This window comes from Dasypus novemcinctus, unplaced genomic scaffold (genome assembly GCF_030445035.2).
Source record: "Dasypus novemcinctus isolate mDasNov1 unplaced genomic scaffold, mDasNov1.1.hap2 scaffold_123, whole genome shotgun sequence".
NCBI lineage: Eukaryota > Metazoa > Chordata > Mammalia > Cingulata > Dasypodidae > Dasypus > Dasypus novemcinctus.
Genome location: NW_026688149.1, coordinates 528,043 through 546,469, shown reverse-complemented (window position 1 = coordinate 546,469; position 18,427 = coordinate 528,043). Strand labels below are relative to the sequence as shown.

General features: G+C 44.6%; 1 pseudogene; it reads left to right on the top strand.

Annotated features, from left to right (window-relative positions):
* Window positions 1-10,720: 10,720 nt before the first annotated feature.
* LOC101414910 (nucleophosmin-like) lies at window positions 10,721-12,045 on the top strand (annotated as a pseudogene).
* Window positions 12,046-18,427: the final 6,382 nt, after the last annotated feature.

Here is an 18,427-nt window from a genome sequence, read left to right as displayed (position 1 = left end):
AAGCCAGGTGATTTGGTCTGCATGGGGTACAGGAAGATCAACGACCCCTAGGCTAAATTTCCCAGGCCTTTTTTGTGGGTGTGTCCTGTGGCCGGTGTGGGTTGAGTAATGCCTGTCTCAAGCTTTCCTAAGCCTTTTCCTGGCTTAAATGCCTGGGAAAGCATTTGAGCTGTGACTATATCATTGGGGCTACCCATACAGAGTCCCATTTGGGCAAGTAAGTCTCGTCCCTACAGATTGACAGGGAGCCCTTGGAGGACATAGGGCTGTATAGTTCCTTGATTTCCCTCCCTATCTTTCCAAGTCAAGAGCTTGGAACTTCTTTCGGGGTTTCGGGTTTGCCCAATGCCTTGTAAGTTGGTTAAGGAGGGAGAAAGGGGCCAGGTGGGTGGCCAATCAGCCTTTTTTAGGATGGTAACATCTGCTCCTGTATCTATTAGGCCTTCAAATTGTTTACCGTCAAGCCAAAGAGACATAGTAGGTTTGTGGGTGGTGATGGGGTGTACCCAGTATGCATCAGAGGAGCCGAATGCTCTATCCCTGCGGTCACTATCAATGGCAGTGTTGTTGGTGGGTGTTAGGGGGAGTATTAGTAGTTGAGCGACCTGCTGTCCGGCAGGGAAGGAAATAATGGTTTTTGGAGCAGAAGTCATAATTTTTATTTCTCCAGTGAAATCACTATCCACAACTCCAGGGGAAATGTGGAGGCCACTAATAAGGGAGGTGCCTCACCCTATGATGAGGCCAAAAGTGCCTTTTGGTAGTGGGCCAAACATGCCTGTAGGCATGGCTTGAACTCCCATAGGCGGTGTTAGCACTGTGTGGGAGGAGGTACAGAGGTCCAATCCTGCGCTCCCTGAGGTGGCTCTACAGAGGTCAGAAATAGATTGCCACTGGTGGGAACAAAGCTGACTGCCCTGCGGCGGCTTGCTCGGTCGGTAGAGGTGGGGTCTGGCTGCGGACGAGGGGTCAGTCCAGCTCTGGACGAGGGGTCAGTCCCGCTTGGGATGAGGGGTCGGTCCTACCTGGGACGAGGGGTCGGTCCGGCAGCAGAAGAGGGATCGGTCTCACAGGGGTTGCACGGTTCAGCTGACGGGGTCGTCCGGCGAAGCCGGCGACGAGGGGGTCACCCGGAGAAGCAGGCGACGAACTGGGGACAAGGGAGGCCAGGCCCTTGTCGGGGGCTCTCAGGACTGGAGGGTGCACGGCAGAAGAACTACCGCGGAGACAAGGTAAACACGCAAGTCCACTTTATTGAGGGAGAGGCAACAGTTTTATAGGGGCTGGGGAAGGCTGATTGGTCGAAGCCATGCCCTGTTCTGATTGGTTGCCAGCGAAAGGTCAGTGGGCAGTACTGGATGGGGGAGGGGTGGTGGTTAGGGATTGGCTGTCGCTGTTGCTGGGGGAAGGGGCAGGGTTTAGGGATTGGTGGCTGCTGTTGCTGGGGTGGAGGGCAGACTGGATTTTTCCGCCCACGCCTGGCTGTTGCTGCTGTCAGGGGAGGGGAAAAGGCAGACTGGATTTTTCCGCCCACGCCTGGCTGTTGCTGCTGTCGGGGGAGGGGAAAGGGCAGACTGGATTTTTCCGCCCATGCCTGGCTGTTGCTGCTGTCGGGGGAGGGGGAAAGGGCAGACTGGAATTTTCCGCCCTGCGCCTGCGCAGGGAGAAAGAAGAAGAAGGGTGCCGCCCTACAGGCATCGTGTGGCGCCATCTGGGAGGAGTGGCGGGCGCGGAAGCATGGCTGCCGAGAAGGGGAGACCCGAGGGCACTCTGTGCCCATGCCGAGCTCCCTTCAGGGGTGGCAGTGAGTCTGACCAGCCACCCTATTATGGGGGCAGCGGCTTGGAATTAGGCCTACTGCAGCTGCTCCCCCGCCAGGCCAGCAAACCACACTTCAGCCTGAGGACTGACCGCACTGCCCCATAAGTCTGATTGTTTGTTGGGGCCTGGGGCTGGCCCCTCCTCCCATTTCCCTGATAAGGAGGGAGTGGGGGACCTGAAGAATCGGTTCTTGATTTACATTCATTAGCCCAGTGTCTGCCCCTGTGGGGGCAGGAGTTGGGAGGGGGGGTGGCTTTTGGCTAGCAGGGGGGTGACGACAATCTCTGGCTAGATGGCCAGGGTTGCCACAAGAGAAATAGGCCCTAGGTGCACAGGGCACTGGGAAGGGAAGCACTTCTCCTAAGGCCTTGGTGAAGGCTTGGGCCTGTTCAGAGGTGGCCTCCCTTATGGCGGCAGCTATAGCCAGGCCCTGCTGCTTTGTGGGGCCTATGTCTGAGCAAAGCTTAATGTAGCCAGAGAGATTTTCCCTTTTTCTATAGGGCCGCATAGCCGCTTGGCAGGCTGCATTAGCATTTTCAAAGGCAAGTTGTTTTACATAGTCAGCATCAGTATTTGCATCACCAAACATTCTCTCAGCAGCGTGCAAAGTCTACCTAAGAAGTCGGAGAATAGTTCCTCGGGGCCCTGACGGATAGAAGTTAAGGAGGTAAGGGATTGTCCCTTGGTAGGCAGTCTTTTCCAGGCCTTAAGGGCTGTGGCATGGACTTGTTCGAAAAGTCTGGCACCATAATGCAACTGATTTGAGTTCTGCTTAAAATCTCCTGCGCCGAGAAGCATGTCCTCGGTCCACCCATTCTCAGTTCTGAGATTCCGCTGTGCGGTTTCCTTGCAAAACTCACAATATTCTGACTTCCAGAGGAGATAATCTCCTGCACTGAGAGCAGAGCAGGCAAGGGTGTGCCAGTCATGGGGGGTGAGCCACCTATCAGCAATGTGTTCTAACAGAGAGAGGGTGTATGGAGCAGTAGGGCCATAGGTGCTGACCGAGGACATAAGCTCCTTCAAGGTTTTGAAAGGGAAAGGGTTATAGATGCACTCAGGCTCAGGTTCAACAGCAACCTCGCTCCCCTCACCAGCCTCATTAGGGCTCCCAGGCCTCTCAATAACAGGGAATGAAAAAAGGGGTGGTTTGCGGAAGTTGGCAGTTAGGGGATTTTTTAGAGGAGGGGTTAAGTTGAGCTGACGCTGCAGAGTTGCGCATTGAGATTGTAGATCCTTTCTCTCTTTTAAAAGAGAGAGCCATAAATTTAGATCTGCATTGGGGTCTAGGCTAGTGGGGGCAGAAGTGGGGGGTGCATATGGGGGTGGGTGGAAACCAACAGAGTGTTCTTCAACCTCAGGGTTGTAGTATCAGAATCCATACATGGGGCATTAGGGTTTGGATTAGTAATAACTCTCCTCCTCTGATTAGGGCCAGCTCTTCCCTTAGAGCAAGGGGAAGGGGCACTCTCATCATCGCTATCTATTTTAATAGACACCAAGTCTGAATGGGGGGGTGGTATTTAGCAGGACTTTTTGCCGGGGGGGGGGGTTAGACCTGTCCTGTGCTAGGAGTTCCTCGCCTTTAGCAACTACTTGTGCAGCCAATACGTTGGTGTGGCGGATCGCGAAGAGGTCATTGATAATATTCCAGTAAAAGAAAGTGGTTACGGGAACTCTCTCAGGGCCAGAGGTTTTATAAAAGTCTTGTAGAGCATCCCCAACTCTGCTCCACCACCTTTCATTTATGGTCCCTTCCTGAGGAAGCCATGGACAGACTTCTCTCAAAAATCTAAAGAATTCTATTATCTCCTTAAATTTAACCTTTATTCCTCTCACCTCTCCAAGGCTCTTAATAAAAAGTTCATGCTCACTCATTGCTTGTCCCATATTCGCCGATCACTTACCGAGGCTTCGCAAATGGGAGGCAGGTTCCCTCGCAGTATCCTCTTATTATGCTCTGATTCTCCTTTTTGATTTCTTGACGTTACACTTGGTCCAGCTGGACTGTCTGTCGGCATTCCTCACTGGATCCCTCATTTTCAGGTCCCTGTGTTCAGGCACCAATTGACCCGGCCCACAGGTCAAACAAACCAGCACCTGAAAGAGGGAGTGGGAATTGGGGGACAAGAGGTGAGAGAAACGGAGACAAGACAGGATTCTGATCAAGTCTCCATTTATTGAGGGTAGAGCATCAAAATATATACTAAGGGGAGGGTATTAGCAGGGGGTGATAGGCTGATGAAGCGGCTTTTCCATATAAGGCAATAAAATGCTGTTACACCACTTGCTTTAGATTGCGAGTCTTCAATGATGGTCATGGCTTCGACATCTTGTGCAGGCGTGACACTTTTTGCCCGGGAAACTGGGGAAAGGGGAAGAAGAAGGTGGAAGCACAGGGGTGGAGTAGGCGTACTTATGAAAACTGCCATGTTGCTGGAGACCACAAATGCACGTAGCTCCGGGTGGCTCACCACACTAGAGGACACAGATTTTCTCCCAGGGGTTGGATACAGACTGTGTGGAGAATAGTGTTTATCCATGCGATCTCCAGTCCAGGCAAGAGATGGTGCTAGTCATCACACCTTTCCAGCATGTCAGTCTCAACTTACCTGTGTTTCTGTGTTGAATTTCCAGATTGGAGGTTCAAAGTGGACTGTGCTGGCAGAATTCACTGAATAAAAGCACCTACCTCTCCTCCCTTTTCCCTTGAAACAGCTGACAGGGAGGAAGATGTCTTTTCCCTCTCAATTGGCTGTAGTGACCCAGGGGTTTTAACCAAGCTCAATGTCTCATGTGTGTGGGTGGGAGCCCTTCCTCATCACTACAGGGCTTGGTGTCTCATGTTTGTCTTTTCAGCTTCTTCATCTTTCTGTCCCTCACCCTCTTTGGAGTTGCACTTACATAGCACCATCTTGGTCTGCTGATTCCCCAAAGCAGGTTCCTCAGCCAGCTTTTGGCTCTTTCTCCATTGTCTTTGTGAGAGCATTGAGCTCTGCCTGTTAGTCCATCACCCACTACCAATTTAGTTTCTGTCATTATTTCAGGCAGGGAAGAAAGCCTTGATTAACAAGAAATGATACTCATGCAGCATATCTGCAAGAAGAACACACACACCATGACATCAGTGATAAGCTTCATATGTGTGAGAGCTGATCATCCAAATAGGGGTAAGTCATGAATTCAATGCATTCATCTGAATGCGAGAATATAGAAGATCACACACTTATAGGGATCACTTCTTTTCTGACAAATGGTGAGAGGACAGACAGCAACTGTCTGGAAGAACAGTTCTAGGGATCTGGAGATCAGGAAAGGGCTAGGCAGCACCCAGAAAAGAGAAGGGTAAGGAGGAGGAGACTCTGCAGGGAGGGTCTTTGAGTAACTCAGGCTACTGCTGCTGAAGGCACCCAACTCCACTCACAGAGCACACAGCTCTGGGTATTCCTGTCCCTGGTGGATGGCTATGGAGAGAGGGCTGCCAGGTCCAAGTCCCCAGGAAAGGGGAGGGACAGGGACAAACCTACAGCCAGTTCAGCTTCTGGATGACAAATCTGATCTCCTGGGTGCCACACTTCCTACCCATCCAGACTGGGCACGGCTGTGCCACTGTTCACACCTGGGTGCTGGCAGAGTGCTAAAGATAGCCTGACTTCTAAAAGCCCCTCCTTATTGACCAGGACTGGTTCCTGTTAATACAGAGGGGAGAGATTTGTTTCCTCCCTGGGAAAGCTGAGGGGGCAGCTGAGAGGTAATCAATGTGTTTCTACTGTGAGGTTTTGCTCACCCAGAAGGGACCTTTGCCAGACATTGCTTAGGCACCACCTGCTAGCTCATGGTTTCATTGAATGCATTCCACTCTGGGTTTGAGCAGTGTTTGTTTGAGCAGAGAGGTTTGCTTGTCAAAGAGCGCCATCTGCTGTCAGGCCAGGAAAGTGCATACCAGGAAAAAATAAAAGGGTTCTTGGTGGCTTTCTGGTCCTCCACTCCAAGCCCTTGGGAACTGGTCTGCACCACATAAGTGGGCTCCTGGCCAAGTTTTTTCTCATGCACTATGTTTCTATTTATGTCAAATTCCAAAGAGACAAAACTATACTAAGGTTTCAGAAGTCTTTATCCCAGTTTCCTCTGGGGAGACACAAGGGCCTCATGATTGGGAGAGTCTTGGGGTGCTGATCATGTTCTCATTGTTGATCAGGGAGTGATTTCAGGGGAGCCTTCTCTTTGTGGAAATTCCTGGATCTGTAGACTTATGATTTATGCACATTTCTGTTCATAGGCCATACCCCAGTTAAGTTCATTTAACAAATTATATAATAAATAATAAAAAATAATCAGTTGATTGATTACTAGGGTGTGTTTCCAGGGGCCAAAAAAATGTGCTTCCTTTTCCTTGGCAAAACCAGCATAATTATGCCTTCTTCCAACTTTCAGCTACTTATGTGTTCTTCTCTTGGTGTTCTATTTTTCTCAAATAATCTGGTCAAAGATCTGATGCCAACCAACCAGAGCACTAACAAAAAAATTAGATTTCCATTTCTGATGACTTTAGTTCTTCCTTAGAGCATGGAAACTCCTAATCTTTAGTTCTTTCTTCTTATTTTAAATGTTAGATCTTTACATTTTAGGATTATGCCATTTTTATCAGGGGCTGAAACTCAGTTATCAAGAGAAACATCCCATATTCTACTTGGGCCCTTATTTTCAGAGGATTATTTTGTGCAGATAGGAGGCATTTTTTAATTCTTCATGGTTTTTTAAAAATAATTTTTGTTGATATATTTTCATAAATCATAAAGTCCATCCAAAGTGTACAATCAGTGGTATTTGGTATGATCACATAGTTGTGCATTTATCACTTCATTTATTATTAGAGCATTATTCCAGTAATAAAATAATAAACAGATAAATAAACAAAAAAACTCTAACCCTTAATAAGCACTTCTCAATCTCTCTATCCTTCATCTGCCATAGTTGCAATTCTGTATCTGTCTCTCTATTTGTATATATATATACTGATGGATTCAAACAATATGTAGTACCTATCTCTAATTTCTTTCACTTAGTATATTTCATGTTTTTACCATTAATGGAAGATTATTAATATATTCCTATACACTACTGCCCATAGTTTGTATTTTTACCTGATAGTTAAATATCTTAACATTAACATACCTTTGTTCATTTTCAAGAAATAGCTTAATATATGCGATATTAAACATACTCATATTTCACATGATCTTCCTTCACTATGATATTCATTACCATGTTACATTAGTTAGCTTTCCTTCTGGCAATATATATTACCTAGGATTTTCCTTTTCAGCTACTATCATACCCATAGGTGAGCACTATAGTTACAAACAGGAAGACATGCTTTTACCATTTCTATTCATTTCCAAAGATTTACAAACAATGTTTTTTTACCAATTCTGCCCAGATTAAACCTCAGATTTCCCATTCTCTAACCTCATTCTATTTTCTAGTGACCTATATTATATTATTAAATCCATGAATTTATACAATATATTTAGCTCATAATAGCACAACCATACAATATTTGTCCTTCTGTGTCTGGCTTGCTTCACTCAGCTTAATGTTCTCCAGGTTCATCATGTTGTCATATGCTTTATGACTTCATTTATTCTTGACAGCTGCATCATATTCCATAATATGTATGTACCACAGTTTGTTTATTCATTTATCGGTTGATGGACACTTGTGTTTTTCATTCTTTTGGCAATTATGAATAAGGCTGCTATGAACATCAGTTTGCAGAAGTCTGTTTGTGTCACTGTTGTCATCTTCCATTTACATACCTAGTAGTCATATTGTTCAGTCATGCCACAAATCTATATGCAACTTCCTTGAGAATTGTCAAGCAGTCCTCCATAGTGGCTGTACCATTCTACAGTCCTATCAACAATGAATAAGCATTCCTACCTCTGCACATTCTTTCCAACATTTGTAGTTTTCTGTCTTATTAATAGTGGCCATTCTAATAGGTATGAAGTAATATCTCACTGTAGTTTTGATTTGAATTTCCCTAATTGCCAGTGATGTTGAACACTTTTTTGCCACTTGTGGTTCTTCTTTAGAAAAATGTCTATTCAAGTGTTTTGCCCATTTTTAAATCAGGTCATTTGTCTTTTTATTGTTGAGTAGTAGAATCCATATGTATCATGTATATTAAATCCTTATCAGATACATGGATTTCCAAATATTTCCTCACATTGATTTGTCTGCCTTTTCAATCTTTTACAAAGCCCTTTGAGGTGCTAGAATAAGTTGAATCAAGAATCAAAGAAGAGCCATCACACAAAGATTGGAAACAGTTATATCCTAGGCAAGATAAAGAAACTGAACATCAGAGTAAGCTCTCCATCATAATTAGATGCCAAGACATCAGCAAAAATCTGAGATATACTAGGAAACAGGAAAATTTGGACCAGTCAAAGGAATAAATCAAAACACAAGATGAGACACTAGATTTGAAACAACTAATAAATGATGTTCAAACAAATCTAAATCTAAATCAATTCAAGGAGCTGAAGGAAAATATGGTTACAGAGAAAAATGACATTAAGAAGACACTGGATGTCCTCAAAGAATTTGAAAGTTTGAATAGAAACATAAGTGTGTTTATGGGAATAAAGGCACAATGGGGGAAGTGGATTTGGCTCAACTGATAAAGCATTTGCCTACTACATGGGAAGTTCAGGGTTCAAACCCAGGGCCTCCTGACCCTTGTGGTGAGCTGACCCACACTCAGTGCTGATGAGTGCAAGCAGTGCTGTGCCATGCAGGGGTGTCCCCTGAGTAGGACAACCCCACAGGCAAGAAGTGTGCCCCATAAGGGGAGCCATCCTGTGCAAAAAAAGTGCAGCCTGCCCAGGAGTGGTGCCACATACACGGAGAGCTGATGCAGGAAGATGATATGACAAAAAGAGATACAGATTCCTGGTGCTGCTGACAAGAATACAAGTGGACACAGAAGAACACACAGCAAATGAACACAGAGAGCAGACAACGGGGGGGAGAAGGGGAAAGAAATAAATTTAAAAATAAATAAATAAATAAATAAATAAAACAAGGGATTGAAATCTGAAAAAAAAGGGACAACAGATGAGATTAAAAATACATTAAAGGGAAGCAGACTTTGCCCAATGGATAGGGCATCCACCTACCACATGGGAGGTCCACGGTTCAAACCCCAGGCCTCCTTGACTCATGTGGAGCTGGCCCATGTGCAGTGCTGATGCATGCAAGGAGTGCCATGCCATGCAGGGGTGTCCCCTGCATAGGGGAGCCCCATGCACAAGGAGTGCACCCCATAAGGAGAGCTGCCCAGTGTGAAAGCCCAAGGATGGCACCACACACACAGAGCTGACACAACAAGATGATGCAACAAAAAGAAACATAGATTCCTGGTGCCACTGATAAGGATAGAAGCAATCACAGAAGAACACACACACAGTAAGTGGACCCAGAGAGCAGACAACTGGGGGGAAGGGAGGGGAGAGAAATTTTTAAAAAACCATTAGAGGCATACAGCAATGTATTTTAAGTGCCAGAAGAAATAATAAGTGAATTGGGAGACCAAATAGCTGAAATTGAAAAGAAACAGAAGAACAGAGAGAATATGATGGAAAAAATATTGAGCAGGGGCTCAGCAAATTGAATGATAGCACAAAGTGTAGCAACATATGTATCATGGGAATTTCAGAAAGAGAAGAGTAGGGAAAAGGGAAAGAAAGAATATTTGAGGGAATAATGGATAATAATTTCCCAACTCTTATGAGATATAAATATATGAATCCAAGAAGCACAATGTATTTAAAAGAGATCTACTTAGAGACTCATACCACTGAGAATGTAAAATACAAGAGATAAAGAGAGAATTCTGAAAGCAAGAGAAAATGATCCATCAAATACAAGGGAGTTAAAAAAGACAGTACAGTTTTCTCATCAGAAACCATGGAGGAAAGAGACAGTGGTATGATATATTTAAGAAACTGGAAAACTGCCAGCCAAGAATTCTTTATCCAGCAAAATTGTACTGCTATAATGAGGGTGAGTTTAAAATATTCACAGATAAACAGAAACTAAAAGAATTAGTAAACAAGAGGCTGGCTCTACCAGAAATAATAAAGGGAGTTCTGCTGGCTGAAAGAAAAAGACATGAGATAGAGGCTTGGTGGAGAGTGTAGAAATGAAAACAACCAGAAAGAGAAACCAAAAGGGTAAAAATACTAAAATAAGATATGGCATATGAAAGGCAAAGGACAAAATAGTCTAAGTAAGTAATGCCTTTAAAGAAATAGCATTGAGTGTTAGTGGATTAAACCTCCCAATCAAAAAATACTGGCTAATAGAATGGATTAAAAAATATAATCCATCCAAATGCTGTCTAGAAAAGACTCACCTTAGACCAAGGATTCAAATAAAATGAAAGTGAAAAATTGGGAAAAGATATTTCATGGAAGCAAAAAGTAAAAAAGAGCAGGGGTAGCTATACTAATCTTAGACAAAACACTTTAAATGCCAATGTTATAAAATATGTTGAAGGTCATTACCTATTACCAAAAGGAATAATCCACCAGGAAGTAATAGTAATCATAAATATCTGTACACCTAACAAGGGTGCTACAAGACACATGAGAAAAACTCTTGCAAAACTGAAAGGAGAAATAGGTGTGTCTGCAATAATAGTACTCCACTCACATCAACAGAGAGAATGGCCAGACAGAGGATCAACAAGGAAAAAGATAGTTAACTAACTAGACCTAAAAAACATGTATATCCCTGGTGTGGTTCCATCCTATGTGGCTGTTCTCTGGAACAGCGGTTGTCTCTCTCCACCTGACTTCTCTCCCACCTAAGTGCATGCTGGTACCCCATGGAAGATTTGATGGACATGGACACGAGCTCTCTGAGGCTCCAGAACTATCTTTTCAATTGTGAACTAAAGACTAAAGCCAAAAAAGATTATCACTTTAAGGTGGATAATGACAAAAATGAGCACCAGTTACTTTTAAGAATGGTCAGTTTAGGGGCTGGTACAAAGGATGAATTGCATGTTGTTGAAGCAGACAATGAATTATGAAGGCAGTCCAATTAAATTAATGATGGCCACTTTGAAAATGTCCATGGTTTCCCTGGAGGCATGAAAATAAAACCTGTTGAATTTTGTTTGAAGTGTGATTCCAGGCCAGTGCATATTAGCAGAGGACATTTAGTAGCTGTGGAGGAAGAGGCAGAGAAAGAAGATGAAGAAGAGGAGGATGTGAAACTCTTAAGAATATCTTGAGTGTGGTGGACTTGGCCCAGTGGTTAGGGCGTCCATCTACCACATGGGAAGTCCGCGGTTCAAACCCCAGGCCTCCTTAACCCGTGTGCAGCTGGCCCATGCATAGTGCTGATGCACGCAAGGAGTGCCATGCCATGCAGGGGTTTCCTCCATGTAGGGGAGCCCTGTGCACAAGGAGTGTGCCCCATAAGGAAAGCCGCCCAGCGCAAAAGAAATGCAGCCTGCCCAGGAATGGCACCACCCACACGGAGAGCTGACACAGCAAGATGATGCAACAAAAAGAAACACAGATTCCTGTGCCACTGACAACAACAGAAGCGGACAAAGAAGATGCAGCAAAATAGACACAGAGAACAGAAACCGGGGTGGGGGGGGGAAGGGAGATAAATAAATCTTAAAAAAAAAAGAATACCTTGAAAGTGATCTGCCCCTGGAAGTGTTAGCCAGGTTCCACAGAAAAAGGTAAAACTTGCTGATAAGATGATGAAGATGATGATGAAGAAGATGATGATGATTAACATGATGATGAGGAGGAAACAGAAGAATATCTCATGAAAAAATCTATCAGAGAAACCCCAGCCAAAAATGCACAAAAGTCAAACCAGAAAGGAAAAGACTCAAAACCATCAATACCAAAATCAAAATGTCAAGAATCCTTCATAAACAGGAAAAAGCTCCTAAAACACTGAAGGGATCTAGTTCTGTAGAAGACTTTAAAGCAAAAATGCAAGCAAGGAGAGAAAAAGGTGGTTCTCTTCCCAAAGTGGAAGCCAAATTCATCAATTATGAAAAGAACTGCTTCTGGATGACTGACAGGAAGCTATTCAAGATCTCTGGCAGTGGGGGAATTCTCTTTCAGAAAATAGCTTAAATGGTTAAAAATTTCCTTCTTATTTCATTTCTATAACACTTGATATCTGGCTATCCTTTCTATGATGCAGAGGAAGCACTTTCCCTACCATGTCTGATAAATGTTGTCCAGATTTCTTTGCAAGAATGTGTTATCCAAAATGACTATTTAGTTTTTAAAGATGGAACTGCACCCTTTACTTGGTTTTAAGTATGTATGGAAGGTTATGACAGGACGTAGAAGTGGCAGTGGTCAGTCAAATTGAAATGGTGAGGACACAGAATGTATGTGTGTTATAAATTCAGTATTTTTACAATGCTTTTAAAAAAAGGCATATACAGGGCATTGTTCCACAAAATCAGCAAGATATAAATTCTTGGATCTCTCTGCAGATCAGAGAAGGTGCTTTGATCACATCTTGATTTGGGCTTTTCCCTGGCCTCAAAACTAAGAGCTAACTAATTCCCATTGTTGAAGCCAACCCCATGCATGGCATTTGCTTGAGCAATCAAGAAATCCAAAACAGATTTTGGTACCAGGAAAGTGAGGTCCTGCTCAAGCAAATACCAAAATGTAGAAACAGCTTTGGAATTGGGTAATAACTAGATGCTGGGTAAATTATAAGGTGCTTGATAGAAAAAGCCTAGACTCATTTCAAAAGACTGTTGGTAAAAATTACAATGCTAAAGGCACTTTCAAAGATCCTTAGAAGGAAATGATGAATGTGTTATTGGAATCTGAAGAAAAGGTATTCCTTGTTTTCAAGTGGAGAGAACTTGGATAAATCAAGTTCTGATGTCAAACAGAAGACAGAACTGGAAAGCAATGAACTTGGCTATTTAACTGAAGACATTGTCAAGTTAAGTATGGCAGTACAGCCTGGATTTTCATTGCAACTTACAGTAAAATGTAAGAGGAAAATAATAAGCTGAAAATGATTCATAAGAACAAAGAAACCAGAAATTAATGGTTTGGAAAGTTCTGAGTCTATCCACATTGTGTACTCCATGATTAGGGCCAAAAGTGGTTTATGAGGGGTCTTCCTCAGCTTTCAGAAAGCACGTTCTCAGAGAAGATGGCTCCATGTGATGGTTTCACTGATCATAGAACCTGTCAGCCATTTCAATGGAAGTAAGGACTGGAAATGCAGTTATGCAGGAAAGATTTGTGGAAGGTTCTGTTGTCTGATGTTTTGGATCAATTGAATGATATGCAAAGCTAACAAGTAATTTTTGTGAAATTTGTATCAGCAAACCACTGCCAGCAAGAACAGAAAGGCACAAAGAATGGACAAATTGAAGGAAGCATGACTTCATGGGCAGAAACATGGAAGCAAAGACTGGACCAAAGCTATATCCTCTGGCCAAGAGAGGGGACCTACCCCTGTGTTTGAAAAGGGTGCATACACCCCATCACCTGGAGGGGGCAGTTGACCCTCCCATGCACTCAGAGGTGGCATGATTCCTGCCCCATTGTTCAGGTAGAGTGCTGCCACCACAATGCTCAGAGATTGTGGGGACTGTGCCACAGGGTTTGCAGAGAGCCTCATCAACATCCTGATATTCATAAAGGGTGTAGGTTTCACCCCAGTTTTTGGGGATACTGTGTCCATTGTATAAGCACTTAAAAGGGGTGAGACTCCATCAGGCCTGGAGTATAGAACATGGATCTACAGAAAACACTCAGACCATGAAATCTACTGGAGGTTGCCCTGCTGGATTGCAGATTGTTTGGGAGCAGTGATGGCTGTTTCCTTACAATTTCTCCCCATTAAAATGGTTATATCTATCCATTGCTTGTCTGTCCATTGAACATTGGAAGAAGATAACTTGTTTTCTAGATTTCACAGGTTAACAGACCGAGGGGAATTGTGCTCCAGGACAGACCACACTCATAACTGGTTTTCATGTGACTGTATTTGCCATTGATTCTGAAATGACTTAAAGTCTTTGGGGGAAACGGACTTTGGCCCAGTGGTTAGGGCGTCCGTCTACCATATGGGAGGTCCGCGGTTCAAACCCCGGGCCTCCTTGACTCGTGTGGAGCTGGCCATGCGCAGTGCTGATGCGCGCAAGGAGTGCCGTGCCACGCAAGGGTGTCCCCTGCGTGCAGGAGCCCCACGCGCAAGGAGTGCGCCCGTGAGGAAAGCCACCCAGCGTGAAAAGAAAGAGCAGCCTGCCCAGGAATGGTGCTGCCCACACTTCCTGTGCCGCTGACAACAACAGAAGCGGACAAAGAAACAAGACGCAGCAAATACACACAGAAAAAACAGACAACCAGGGGAGGGGGGGGAATTAAATAAATAAATAAATCTTTAAAAAAAAAAACCATAAAGTCTTTGGTATGTTATGGCAGAATGAATGTATTTTGCATGTGGTGGAAAGAAAACATGTCTTTTGGTCAAAAGGGTGAAGAGTGGTGGTTTTCAGCTGTGTATCCCAGTAACACATGTTCCTAAACCGAATCCATTCCTGGGAGTGTGAACCAATTGTTAAGAGGACATTTTGATGCAGTTACTACAGTTAAGATGTGGCCCAAAGTAATCAAGATGGGCCTTATCCTATTCCTGGAGTCCTTTATACTCAGAGTGAGATTCAGTAGCTAGAAAGCCACAGGACCAAGAAGTTAAAGGTCACTGGGGCCTGCAAGGAACTGGAGAGTTGAGGGGAGGTGTCCATGTGCATTGCCATGTGACAGAGAAGGCCAGGACCAGGAGTCACTGGCAACCAGCCCTAGAATTCCCATCATTGAGAAGGAAGAATCACCTTGATGATACCTTGATTTGAGCTTTTTCATAGCTTCAATTTGGGGCTAACAAATTCCCATTGCTTAAGCCAACCCATTGAATGGTATTTGCTTAAGCAGCCAAGGAAACTAAAACAGGGTTTACTATCTGGAATTTAAAACAAAAACCTACAACTCAACAACAAAGAAAAAGACAAACAATTCCATCAAAAACAGGGCAAAACACTTGAATAGACAGTTCTCCAAAGACAGTATCCAAATAGCCAATAAACACATGAGCAGATGCCCACCATCATTACCCATTTGTATAATGCAAAGCAAAACTCAATGAGATACCAATTCACAACCACTAGCACAGCTACAATCATTGGGAAAAAAAAGGAAAACAACAAATGTTAAGATGTGGGAAAACAGGAGCACCCATTCATTGCAGGTAGAACTGTAAAAGGTACAGCTGTTGTTTAAAAGTTTGGTGAGGGAAGCGGACTTGGCCCAGTGGTTAGGGTGTCCATCTACCACATGGGAGGTCCACGGTTCAAACCCTGGGCCTCCTTAACCTGTGTGGAGCTGGCCCATGTGCAGTGCTGATGCATGGAAGGAGTGCCCTGCCACACAGGGGTGTCCCCCACGTATGGGAGCCCCATGCACAAGGAATGTGCCCCATAAGGAGAGTCGCCCAGTGTGAAAGAAAGTGCAGCCTGCCGAAGAATGGCGCCACCCACATGGAGAGCTGACACAAGATGATGCAACAAAAAGAAACACAGATTACCGTGCCGCTGACAACAACAGAAGCAGACAAAGAAGAAGACACAGCAAATAGACACAGAGAACAGACAACCGAGGTGGGGGGGAGAGAAATAAAGAAATAAATCTTTTTAAAAGTTTTTTTAAAAGTTTGGTGGTTCCTCAGAAAGTTAAGTATAGAATTACTGTATTATCCACATTTCCAGTTTGAGTCTTTTGTGGACCCTAGGAAATTATGCTCTGAAGCTAACCCATTCTTGTGCATGGAAGCCTACAATATGTGGGACTTATTTTATTAGATTTAGTAAAGGAACCTTGATTAAATTCCTTTGGGGTCTTTGGAATCTACCAGTGACACATTACCCAGGTAAGGTCTCTGCCCTGTTGCTGGGTCTTATATAAACTGAGAACAGAAAACAGAAAAACACAGAGAAGACAGGATTTTGCCCCTGCCATGTGAGATAAAGGACTCCAGAACTGCCTACAGCTGCAGAAAGACAGAGCAGCCCTGAGCAGCTGAGAGAGACTCCGGAGGTTGGAATCAGTGGAGAAGCTGGAAATTGTGGCACCCAAGAGTTGAGGCCCATGGATCAGCTCAAAGCTGAAGATAAGCTGGGGCTGGAGAAGGTGGCAGACAGAGAGTGTCAGAGCTGCTATTGTGCAGGTGGCATGATTCCAGGATCTGCATTGACTTGGACATTTTCACAGCTGCAGAACTGTAAGCTTTTTACCCTAATAAATCCCCACTAACAAAGCCAACCTGTTTCTGGTACTTTTGTGTTGGCAGCTTTGGCAAACCAAAATACTGACAATCCCACTTCTAGTATATTCCCCAAAGAATTGAAAACAGGGACTCAAACAGTTATTTGGACACAATGTTCATAGCAGCATGATTTACAATTACTAAAAGATGGAAGCAACCCAAGTGTCCATCACCTGATGAAAGGGTAAATAAAACATGGTATATACATACAATGGAATATTACTCAGCCAGGAAAAGGAATGGACTTCTCATTCATGCAACAAAATGGGTGAACCTTAAAGATATCATGTTGAGTGAAATAAGCCAGTATATACACACACACATATGAGCATTATAGTATATAACACGGGTAATGTTTGTGGTGGCTTGCTCTGTCGGTGGCAGTGGGGTCTGGCTGCGGATGAGAGGTCGGTCCAGCTTGGGATGAGGGGTCGGTCCAGCTCAGGATGAAGGGTCGGTCCGGCAGCAGACGAGGGGTCGGTCTCACAGGGGTTGCATGGTTTGGCTGACGGGGTCGCCCGGCGAAGCCGGTGATGAAGGGGTTGCCCGGAGAAGCAGGTGATGAACTGGGGACAAGGGAGGCCAGGCCCTTGTCGGGGGCTCTCAGGACTGGAGGGTGCATGGCAGAAGAACTACGGCAGAGATGAGGTAAACATGCAGGTCCAACTTTATTGAGGAAGTGGCTACAGTTTTATAGGGGCTGGGGAAGGCTGATTGGTTGAAGTTATGCCGTGTTCTGATTGGCTGCCACAAGCAGTTACTGGGGAGAAAGGTCAGTGGGAGGTACTGGAAGGGGGAGGGGTGGTTAGGGATTGGCTGTTGCTGTTGCTGGGGGAAGTGGCAGGGTTTAGGGATTGGGGGCTGCTGTTGCTGGGGTGGAGCGCAGACTTGAGTTTCCCGCCTTGTGCCTGGCTGTTGCTGCTGTTGGGGGTGGGGGAAGGCAGACTGGAATTTTCTGCCCTGCGCCTGCGCAGGGAGAAAGAAGAAGAAGGGTGTTGCCTCATAAGGCATCGTGTGGCACTATCCGGGAGGAGGGGCGGCCGCGGAAGCATGGCTGACGAGAAGGGGAGACCCGAGGGCACTCTGCGCCAATGCCGAGCTCCCTTCAGGGGTGGCAGTGAGTCCGACCAGCCACCCTATTATGGGGGCAGTGGCTTGGAATTAGGCCTACCACGGCCGCTCCCCTGCCAGGCCAGCAAACCACACTTCAGCCGAGGGGTGACCGCAAATGTTCTTCCACACATTTTATTAATTTGTAAGGTTTAGAGATATCTTCAGTTAGGTAAATGTACATCCATCTCATTATTATATTTTCCCATTATTTTTAATTATCACATAATATTCCATATAATGTCTGACTGTACTTTATTAAAATGTTTCTAGTTGATTGGCATGTACGGTTAGCTTCTATTTTGCTAATACAAGCCATTTACCCTTGTATAACTTTACATGCTTCCTTGTAGATATGAATTTGTTTTTCATCAGTCAAGGTACATAAATATATAATAAAATTGTTGGTTCTAATAATAATGTAATTTTTCCAATTGATGCATATAGTCATCAAATATTCATTGATGATGCATTATGATTCTACTGAAAAATGTCTTACAGGTTTGCTATCTAACTGAAGCTGGCTAGTAAGATAGGGAATCAATAGATGGATCTGGAACCTGGCAAGAAGTCCACAGGGACATCAATAACCCCCAAGATGGCTGCTGGCAGACCCTCCCCAAGATTCTGCCATCCAGAACAAGACTTCATCTGGAAGTCAGGAAAAGCCCTGGATATTCCCCAAGGACTTGATCATTGGGCCCTTGTGGGATCAATAGGGGGTAATCAATCAAACAGTAAACAGCTGGACTCCTCCCCTGCCATTAGCAAAGGGGTGGAATAATTAAAGGCTCAAAAAGCAGGCACAAGGCCTGAGCTTGCCCTTGTCTTTGGTCCCCTGTTCCTGCCTCTGTGCCCTGCTCTCACCCTTTTTCCTCTGCCATGATGGCCATGCAAGTAAACCTGGGTTTTTATCATCTCTAATGGAGAATTGTAGTCTGTAAAACAGCCCACTTTATCAATTTTCAACCCCTTCCTTTTTACCTGGGACCCGTGATCTGTTTTTCACTCCCATTTCTCTTCCCTCCCTCCCTGAATAAATGACTGGCCTAACTCACCTGATGTGCTCTTGAAATTCATTTCT